The sequence below is a fragment of the Cervus elaphus genome, chromosome 33 (assembly GCF_910594005.1).
Source record: "Cervus elaphus chromosome 33, mCerEla1.1, whole genome shotgun sequence".
NCBI classification, from domain to species: Eukaryota; Metazoa; Chordata; class Mammalia; order Artiodactyla; family Cervidae; genus Cervus; species Cervus elaphus.
Genome location: NC_057847.1, coordinates 18,642,633 through 18,652,710, shown reverse-complemented (window position 1 = coordinate 18,652,710; position 10,078 = coordinate 18,642,633).

The following is a 10,078-nucleotide window of genomic DNA, read 5'->3' as shown; positions in this document are numbered from 1 at the left end:
CCAGAGGAGCCAAGGTCCAAACCACAAGACAGAAGTTATGAGAATAACACAGCCGGGCTCCAGTTCCTACACTGGGAACGGCAGCCAAGCAAAGGTGCCTCCTTACAGAACCCAAAGGGCAGCTGCTGAAACAACAGAGGTTTTATGTTTCCTGCCCTTTAAAATGGCAGCAGAAGATAATCAATGCTCTGTGTCTCTCTGGCATGGTCTGATCAGAGGCAAGCATGGGCTGACAGAGTTTGTCCAACAAGATTTGAGGACATTCTGACTCCCTGGAGGTCACTGTCATGGAGCCTGAGGAGGCAGACAAGTCAGAGGAAGGCAGACAGACGGAGCGCTTCTGAACTAACACCTTGGCCAGGTGGCTTTTTTCTGCATTAGTTCAGGACAGGAGAAAGAGAACAAGGAATTTCAATTGTTCTACATGGCAAGTGTGACTTCTTTCAAACCGCATTTCCTGTATTATGTCTAGTTAAGGCATTAAGAACTGGAATTCAGTTGTCTCCAGGGAAGTAGAGAGTTGGGCCTGTTTATCTCCTTGATTCAAACCAATGGGAGAGAAACAGCAAGTTAAAGCGGGGGCGGGGGGGGAATGGTTTCCTTGGGTAGTTTGCAATTTTGAAAAACTCCAAAACCTATGTCTACATGACATTAGGAACACACTTGCTTTGCTTTGACCCCCTCCTCCTCTTGATTTCCCACTCCGGTTCTTACCATTGGCAGAGTGTAAAGGAAAGGCTGAGAGGTGTCCAGCCCATTGTCCTCCTGGAAGACTAAAAATACACACTCCAGACAGAGCTGCAGTCAGGGGCTCCCCACAGATAGACAAGTGGAGAGTCTAACATTTTCCTTGAGTGATGCTATTAGGCTAATGATTTTCTCTGTCAGGAAGCTTTTTTTTTCTGATACTGTCTAAAATTTCCCCTTCCTAATTCCTGTTACTGCTCACTTCCATGGTTATCACTGTGTGCCCCATAAAACAATAACACCCTCATCAGTGTTCTATTTTTAGACCTGGTTTAGTCTATATAGTCAGTTCCTTTATATTTAGCTCCTCTTAACTTTCTCCCATTAGTCATTCCCTTAGTCATTTTTGTTTGGTTGATTGGTCTTCAGTTTATGATGCTTGGCCTGAGAATGAAAACAGCATTTCCAGGAATAGCTCATATGAGTGGGGTCAGATACTTTAGTGTATAGATTGACTTTACATATTTCTCAGAAACTGATCTAATCTTTCATTCTTCTTCAACCCATGTCTTCCTTAGCCTCACACAGTTCTGAGTTCCTTCTGTCATTGTTACCCTCCCTACTGGGAGAATAATTTCTAAATATGTTATAATCCCTAAAACAAAGTACCATGCCTGGCACATCACTGGAAATCAAGATATACTTGATATATGAATGTATAAATGTTTTAAACATTACTGATATGAATTATTTCTAAATTTTTTTTTTCTGGAGTTAGGCGATATTTCTATTTTTCTATTTTGTTCTGTAATACATTTAGTGATTTACTTCAAATTATATATGTCATTAATTAGACTACTAGAGTATAATTTCATTCTGTATAAGAATTTATATGCATATTTTTGCATAAAATTTGTTGAGCCACATGCCTGGAAGTGATTCTTGCCACAGGACTCCTGGCCTGGTAAATGAGTAAGAAATCATCTAGTCTGATGATTCTAAAATTTTAGAATTCTAAAATTAGAATTCTAAAATTTTGTAGATGTGAAAACTGACACCCAGAGAGGATAACAGATTTCTCAGATTATAGAAGACTTGCTTTAAAAATTTTGTGCAGTAATTTTCATTCACACTTAATTCTTCATGCTGGGAGCTGACACCATCTTATATATAATGGTCAACTTTTTTACATCCCTCAAATGTACTTTTTTTTCTTACATTACAGGTCAATAACCAGTATCCATCTGAGGTTTTTTTCCAATGGTTTGTTTTACACATACTTCTTTTCCTTGGTGTATTTGCACTTTTACTTCTATATGGAATTAAGAGTTAGGTCACATGGTGGCGCTGTAGTTAACACGTTGATTTTATTGTGTATTTTTCCATTGCCTTCTTAGCTTTGTTTTCAAATCGCAGTTATGTGAAAAATGTCTTTTAAACCCTGCTGCAGGTGAAATGATTGAATGGCTTTTGACTTCCAGATTAATTTTAAACATTAGAAACATTGTAAAAACAGACTCTTGCTAATAATGATCATTATCATAATGGCTCGAGGCATAATCACTTACCAATATTAGCTGAGTGATTAAAATCCATCCTGAGTTTAATTTGAAAAGATTTAAGTTCCTTTGCAATAAATGGCTAATGATATTAGCTTCATCTCTGTGAGGCCAAAATTTACCATTATATGACTTTGTATTTCCACTGCTAGACAGAAAGTAAACCCACTCTTGTTAACACAGGCCACATCATGCCTGCTGTTTACCAAGCTTGTAGCGTCCCCTGTATTAGTACTGAATTGGGCCATATGGTGCCGTGTGTATGGGTGATCGTCACTATTTTATAGCCCTGCTATTTGATAAGTTATTATTGCACAGGGCAAGTGACCTTTACTGATGTTAAGATTAACTACCATGGTCAGTAAAACCTGTAAGGAAGGAGAAACTAGTTTAATAAAAACTAGGTATGATCTTTATATAAAGATCAGATCTTTTTTGATAAAATATTTTCATAACTTTGTGATAATGTCTTTAAAAAGTGCCTATCCAAAATTTAGCAATAACCATCCAGAAATACACTGTCTCAACTGACTGGGGGAAAAAAAAGAGTCAGGACTAGATTTTTTTCACAAAGAACCTGCCCCTGGGCTTTTAGTCACCTCCTCATTACTTCTTTTGATGAATCATGAACAAAATCTTGACCTGCTACCCAAAAGAGACCCCTCAAGGATAATGATCTTACTTCCAAAACTCTGTCAGAAAATTAGAAGGGGAAAAAACCCACAACAAACAACAATCCAGACAAACAAACTTTGGCAACTGTGGAAGGAAAAAACCCAAATTTCATAATGGGTACTGTTTCATTTCCAGAAGTTTTCTCCAAAGGAAAACAACCAAGTAAATAACTCTCATTAATTTATGTTACAGATTAGCCTTCCAGAGGCTCAGCGATGAATTTTGATCTTTATGGCTTGTTAGCTGTTTCCTCCTCAAAATAGGTCAACATCATTATTTCCAGTTTTCAAAGAGTCAGAGACCCAAGATGGAGAATTAACATGCCCAAGATTGTTTAGTGAGTGGGTAGAAAGCATGTCAGTTGGCCAATAAAATGCTAATGTGAAAAGTAAATATCTGCTTTCTAATCAGGTTCTTTCAACTGTTTCAAAACTCCGTTTCTTTAAATTGCTAGTTTGTGGGTAGGCCACAGAAGGCCTGGATAGATAAAGAGTTAAAAAAACTTCCCAAGAAAAACCAGATAATTTAAAACTCATACACAGAATTTGCTACAATATTTTAATGAAGTAAAAAAAAATCACAGATTTGCAGTCAAATTACAAGATTTGGTAGCTTCATTGAGTTTAAACCATTCCTCCATCCGTTCACTCATTTATTTAACATAGCTGTGAAGCACCTACTCTACATGAGTTTCTGGGCATAAGACATCCTAAAAAGCCAGTTTCGCAGGGTGAACCCTCCACTGGATCATCGTACTGCCATCCCTGCCCCTGCCAAGTACGTGTGTTACATCCTTAAATAGTATGTCTTTTAGTTTAAAGACAGACTATGAAATCTAGCATAGAATATTAAAATAGAAGCAACCTTAAGAGAGAGCCTAGACAAGGAAACAGAGTCCCCCAACATAAAAATACATATTCAAGATCTCACAGTTACTGGCAAAGAAGTTGAAAACAATTATTTTGGAGTTCATCTCATTATAGGGTTTGCCTCTCAAAATCCTTGTAGGCATCTCCTTTGTGTATCCAAAATAGGAATTCTAATTCCCCAAACCTAAATACAGCAACTGTATGCTAAGATACATGTGGTTTGGGGGAGGTTGTTGTTTTTATTTTTTGATATCTGAAGGATAATGGAATATAATAGTGATTTATGTTTGTATTTATGTTCATTGCAGTACAAACTATCTACTGAAATTTTCCATGACTTAAAGAAATGAAAATTGTACTCCCTAAGTCATAAGAAGTTTTAATGACGATTCTAGTGCTTTTATGGACTGAATTTTTTTTTCCCTTTTCAAATACAGAAAGGGGAGACAATACCTCCTTCTACAAGAACTAATGGCTATAAATCTGGGCTGCAGTTTACAGAATATTCCTAATAATACTTTAAAAATCATTTTAGGTGTTGCTGCTGTGGTTTAAATTTCCTTGTTCCAGTTATTTAGCACCTTTTGGCCAATAAATATAAGCTCCACATTTGAAGTTGTGCAAAAGCTTTCTTTCCAATAGTTAATATTTTATAATTTAAATATTTTACAGTAATTAAAATGACATGTGGTGATGATATGAAAATAATACTAAGACAAAACCCAGAATCTGTGTGGCAAAACAGAGGCTTGGGATACAGGGAGCCAGGTATCCAGCTGCCAGTCCATTAGAGCTTGCGTGTAATGGTCTGACCACTTATCTGCTTAATTTCCTGCTAGCCAGACATGATCACATCAATTTCCTTTACAAGCAAGTATTACATAATTACAGCTTTGAAGGGGAGCAAAGTCATTTCAGACTTTGAACAGGCTGCAACCATGAGTTAACTGAGCTCCTTCATGGGGAGAATAGTAACGCCTACCATGTTTAGAAAGTTTAATTGTGAAGAGGGTGGGCATGCTACATGGTGGAAGGTATGTTACAAAAACCTCAGAAATCTCAAGCTAGGCCATATCTTTTTGCTTTGTTTTAATATTTCATACAGATAAATTTTGCCGAGGGAAGAGAATTTAAGAATTTGTTTTAATTCCCAAACAAAAAGGTTAGCCCTTGTCCCCTTATGGCCATACGGCTTCCCTCAGCCAGGGGTAACAATTACACTGTTAAATTCATTCTTATCAACAATTCATTGCTTTTTTGGATCACTCTGCTACATATCTAGAGAAATTACTACTTAAGTGTGACTGGATTTGAACGTTATTGTAACAGATTCACATGCTCTCTTCCATGATTTCCTTCCTTCCTTCAGCACTGTGTTTCTAAGGTTCATCCAGGCGGACATATGAAGTGTGAGTCTTCCCTTTCACTGTGGTAGAGTTTTCCACTGTGTGACTTTAGTAAAATTCATTTTTCCATTCTATAATTAATGTATGTTTGAACTGTTTCCAGCATTTTGTTGTTGCAAGCAAAACTTCTATCTTGAATTCTTGTATGTGTCTCTAGATATACATATGCAACAGTTTTTCTAAGTTATCTACCTAAAAATAACACTGCTGGGTCAGAAGGATTTTTTTTTCTTTCCCTAAGTAGTTGTACCACTTACCCACCCACAAGCAATGGATGAGAGCTCTGTTACTCCAAACTCGGGAAGACTTGATATTTTCCAACTTTAAAAAAGTTTGGCCAAACTGAAAAGTAAAACATAGTATTTTCTTGTAGTTTTAATTTGCATGTCTTTGATTTATAACAACATTACTCACTTATTTTTTTTTTACACTTTCATATTGCCATATTCATCCTTTTCTATTCACTATAGATTTTCTTTAAATATTCTTGATTTTAATCCTCTGTTGGTTACATGCATATAAATATCTTCTGTCAGTTTGTGACTTGAACTTTTCCTTTTTTAAAAAGGTATACATTATGAATGCAGCACTTTCACAGCATCATCTTTTAGGACTTGAAATAGCTCAGCTGGAATTCCATCACCTCCACTAGCTTTGTTCATAGAGATGCTTCCTAAGGCCCATATTGACTTCATATTCCAGGATGTCTGGCTCTAGGTGAGTGATCACACCATCGTGGTTATCTGGGTCACGAAGATCTTTTTTGTATAGTTCTTCTGTATTTTCTTGCCACATCTTAATATCTTCTGCCTCTATTAGGTACATACTATTTCTGTGTTTTATTGTGCCCCTCTTTGCATGAAATGTTCCCTTGATATCTCTAATTTTCTTGAAGAGAACTCTAGTTTTACCTATTCTATTTTTTTCTTCTTTTTTTTTTTGGCATTGATCACTGAGGCTTTCTTATCTCTCCTTGCTATTCTTTGGAACTCTCCATTCAGATGGGTATATCCTGCCTTTTCTCCTTTGCCTTAGCTTCACTTCTTTTCTCAGCTATATATAAGGCTCCTTAGAAAACCATTTTGTCTTCTTGCATTTCTTTTTCTTGGGAATGGTCTTGATCACTGCCTCCTATACAATGTCACAAACCTCCATCCAGAGTTCTTCAGGCACTCTATCAGATCTAATCCCTTGAATCTATTTGTCACTTCCACCGTATAATCATAAGGGATTTGATTTAGGTCATACCTGAATGGTCTAGTGGTTTTCCCTACTTTCTTCAATTTAAGTCTGAATTTGGCAATAATGAGTTCATAATCTGAGCCACAGTCAGCTCCCAGTCTTGCTTTTGCTGACTGTATAGAGCTTCTCCATCTTCAGCTGCAAAGAATACAGTCAATCTGATTTGGGCATTGACCATCTGGTGATGTCCATGTGAAGAGTCTTCTCTTGTGTTGTAGGAAGAGGCTGTTTGCTATGACCAGTGTGTTCTCTTGGCAAAACTCTGTAAACCTTTGCCCTGCTTCATTTTGTACTTCAAGGCCAAATTTGCCTGTTAGTCCAGGTATCTCTTTACTTCCTACTTTTGCATTCCAGTCCCCTATGATGAAAAGGACATTTTTTTTTTTTTTTGGTGTTAGTTCTAGAAGGTCTTGTAGGTCTTCATAGAAACATTCAACTTCAGCTTCTATGGCATTAGTGGTTGGGGCATAGACTTGGGTTACTGTGATATTGAATGGTTTGCTTGGAAATGAACAGAGATCATTCTGTCATTTTTGAGATTGCACCCAAGTACTGCACCCTTATGCTGAGTGACTGATCTGAACTGAATACGTTATGAATAGATGCTCTTAATCTTAATACAGTCAAAGATACCAATCTGATCCTTTATAATTTGTACTTTTTCTGTCTTGCTTAAGAAATTCTTCCTTATCCGGAATTTTAAAAGAAATTCTATTATTTTAATTCTAAAATTTTCACTTCCAAGTCCTCAATCCACTTGGAATTAACTTTTAGGTATGATGTAAGGAAGAGAATCTGTCTGCAATGTGAGAGACCAGGGTTCGATCCCTGGGTCAGAAAGATCCCCTGGAGAAGGAAATGGCAACCTACTCCAGTATTCTTGCCTGGAGAATCCCATGGACAGAGGAGCCTGGCAGGCTATGGTCCATGTGGTCACAAAGAGTTGGACACGACTGAGTGACCCACACACATATGGAAGAAATACATTTTAAAATCTGTATGGATAATTACCCCACTTTGTTCTATAGCTTTGTGTCTTACTGATATTAAGGGAATAATATATAGGATCAGAGACTAAAAGAAAAATCTAATTTGTAGGGATTCAGCTCTGCTAATGCTAGGCCACTTTAGGAAAAAGAGAAGCTGGGTAAAGAGAATAAGGGCTTCCCTGATAGTTCTATTGGTAAAGAATCCGCCTGCAAGTGCAGGAGTCCCCTGTTCGATTCCTGGGTTGGGAAGATTCTCTGGAGAAGGGATAGGCTACCCACTCCAGTATTCTTGGGCTTCTTGGTGGCTCAGCTGGTAAAGAATCCACCTGCAATGCAGGAGACCTGGGTTCAATCCCTGGGTTGGGAAGATCCCCTGGAGGAGGGAAAGGCTACCCACTTCAGTATTCTGGAGAACTCCATGGACTATATGGTCCATGGGGTCACAAAGAGTCAGACATGACTGAGCAATTTTCACTTTCAAAGGTAATAAAATGACTTCACTGAATCATTCATCCTTTCCCTGCTAACCTGTGTTGCCAACTTGGTCATAGATTAGATGTCCTTGTATGTATAAGGCTTTGTCTGCATATTCAAAGCTATTGCATCCAATTACATTAAAATATATTGAATAATTACTATGTAACAGGTAGCACTGTGTATCCTGTGGATGCAGCAGCAAACAACAGGAAATCTCTGCTTTTGTATAGTTTATGGGAGACAGAGGATACAGAGATACCCAAATAAAGTATATAAAAGTTTATAATTCACTGTGGAGAAACTAAAACAGAGAACGGAAACACGAAGCGGGTAGGTCTGGGGAGAGCAGACATTGCTAGTTTTCACAGGAACCTTCACTATGAGGATGGCGTTTGAGCACTGACCTGAAGAAGGTGAGGGGAGGAACTGAGCTCTGCTGACAGACACCACCCCAGTGAGATGTCACGTGGTATATTTATGAACAAGCGGCCTTTCTAACACAATCCCAAACATACCTACTCCTGGAATCGGTCATGATTAAAGCTTTGCCATTTTTTGTTATTGTTTTTGCTATTTAATGATAAATTACTGAGAAATAGGTGAAAACTGTGTGGATCACAACAAACTATGGAAAATTCTTCAAGAGATGGGAATACCAGGCTTCCTGACCTGCCTCTTGAGAAACCTATATGCAGGTCAGGAAGCAACAGAACTGGACATGGAACAACAGACTGATTCCAAATTGGGAAAGGAGTACATCAAGGCTGTATATTGTCACTTGCTTATTTAAATTATATGCAGTATACATCATGAGGAATGCTGGGCTAGATGAAGCACAAACTGGAATCAAGATTGCCGAGAGAGAAATATCAGTAACCTCAGATATGCAGATGGGACTACCCTTATGGCAGAAAGAAAAGAGAAACTAAAGAGGCTCTGGATGAAGGTGAAAGAGGAAAGTGAAAAAGTTGGCTTAAATCTCAACATTCAGAAAACTAAGATCATGACATCCAGGCCCATCACTTCATGGCAAATGGGGAAACAATGGAAACAGTGGCTGACTTTATTTTTTGGGGCTCCAAAATCACTGCAGATGGTGATTGCAGCCATGAAATTAAAAGACGCTTACGCTTTGGAAGGAAAGTTATATCAACATAGACAGCATATTAAAAAGCAGAGACATTACTTTGTCAACAAAGGTCTGTCTAGTCAAGGCTACGGTTTTTCCAATAGTCATGTATGGATGTGAGAGCTGGACCATAAAGAAAGCTGAGTGCCGAAGAATTGATACTTTTGAACTGTGGTGTTGGAGAAGTCTCTTGAGAGTCCCTTGGACTGCAAGGAGATCCAACCAATCAGTCCTAAAGGAAATCAGTCCTGAATATTCATTGGAAGCACTGATGCTGAAATTAAAGCTCCAACACTTTGGCCACCTGATGTGAAGAACTGACTCATTGGAAAAGACCCTGATGCTGGGAAAAATTGAAGGCAGGAAGAGAAGGGGACGACAGAGGATAAGATGGTTGGATGGCATCACCAACTTGATGGACACGAGTTTGAGAAAGCTCTGGGAGTTGGATAGACAGGGAAACCTGGTGTTCTGTAGTCCATGGGGTCACAAAGAGTTGGACATGACTGAGCGACTGAAGTGAACGGAGTAAGATTTTTATGAAAATTTACAATCAATTCTATAATTTGGGGTATTTTTATGTTAAAGTAAACTACATATACCAAAGCCTGCTTTTTAAGACATTTAGTTCTTTCAAGACCAAGCAAATTCTGTACAGAAACAAAAGAAGATGGAAAAAGAAGAATTCACGAACTGGTCCCTGCCTATATCTGTAGTCTTATCTCACTTGCCACTTTCCTGGTGTCCCCTATTGCTATTGTTTAGTCACTACATTATATTTGACTTTCTTGTGACCCCATGGACTGTAAAGCTCCTCTGTTCACAGGATTTCCCAGGCAAGAGTACTGGAGTGGGTCACCATTTCTTTCTCTGGGGGATCTTCCCAACCCAGGGTTGGAAACCTAGTCTCCTGCATTGGCAGGTGGGTTCTTTACTGCTGACCTCCCAGGGAAGCCCTGGTGTCCCCTACACTCCTGCAAATTCTGAACTCCTTTCATTTTCCCCAACGTTGCCATATCTCTTTTGCTTTTATGCATTGGTACAG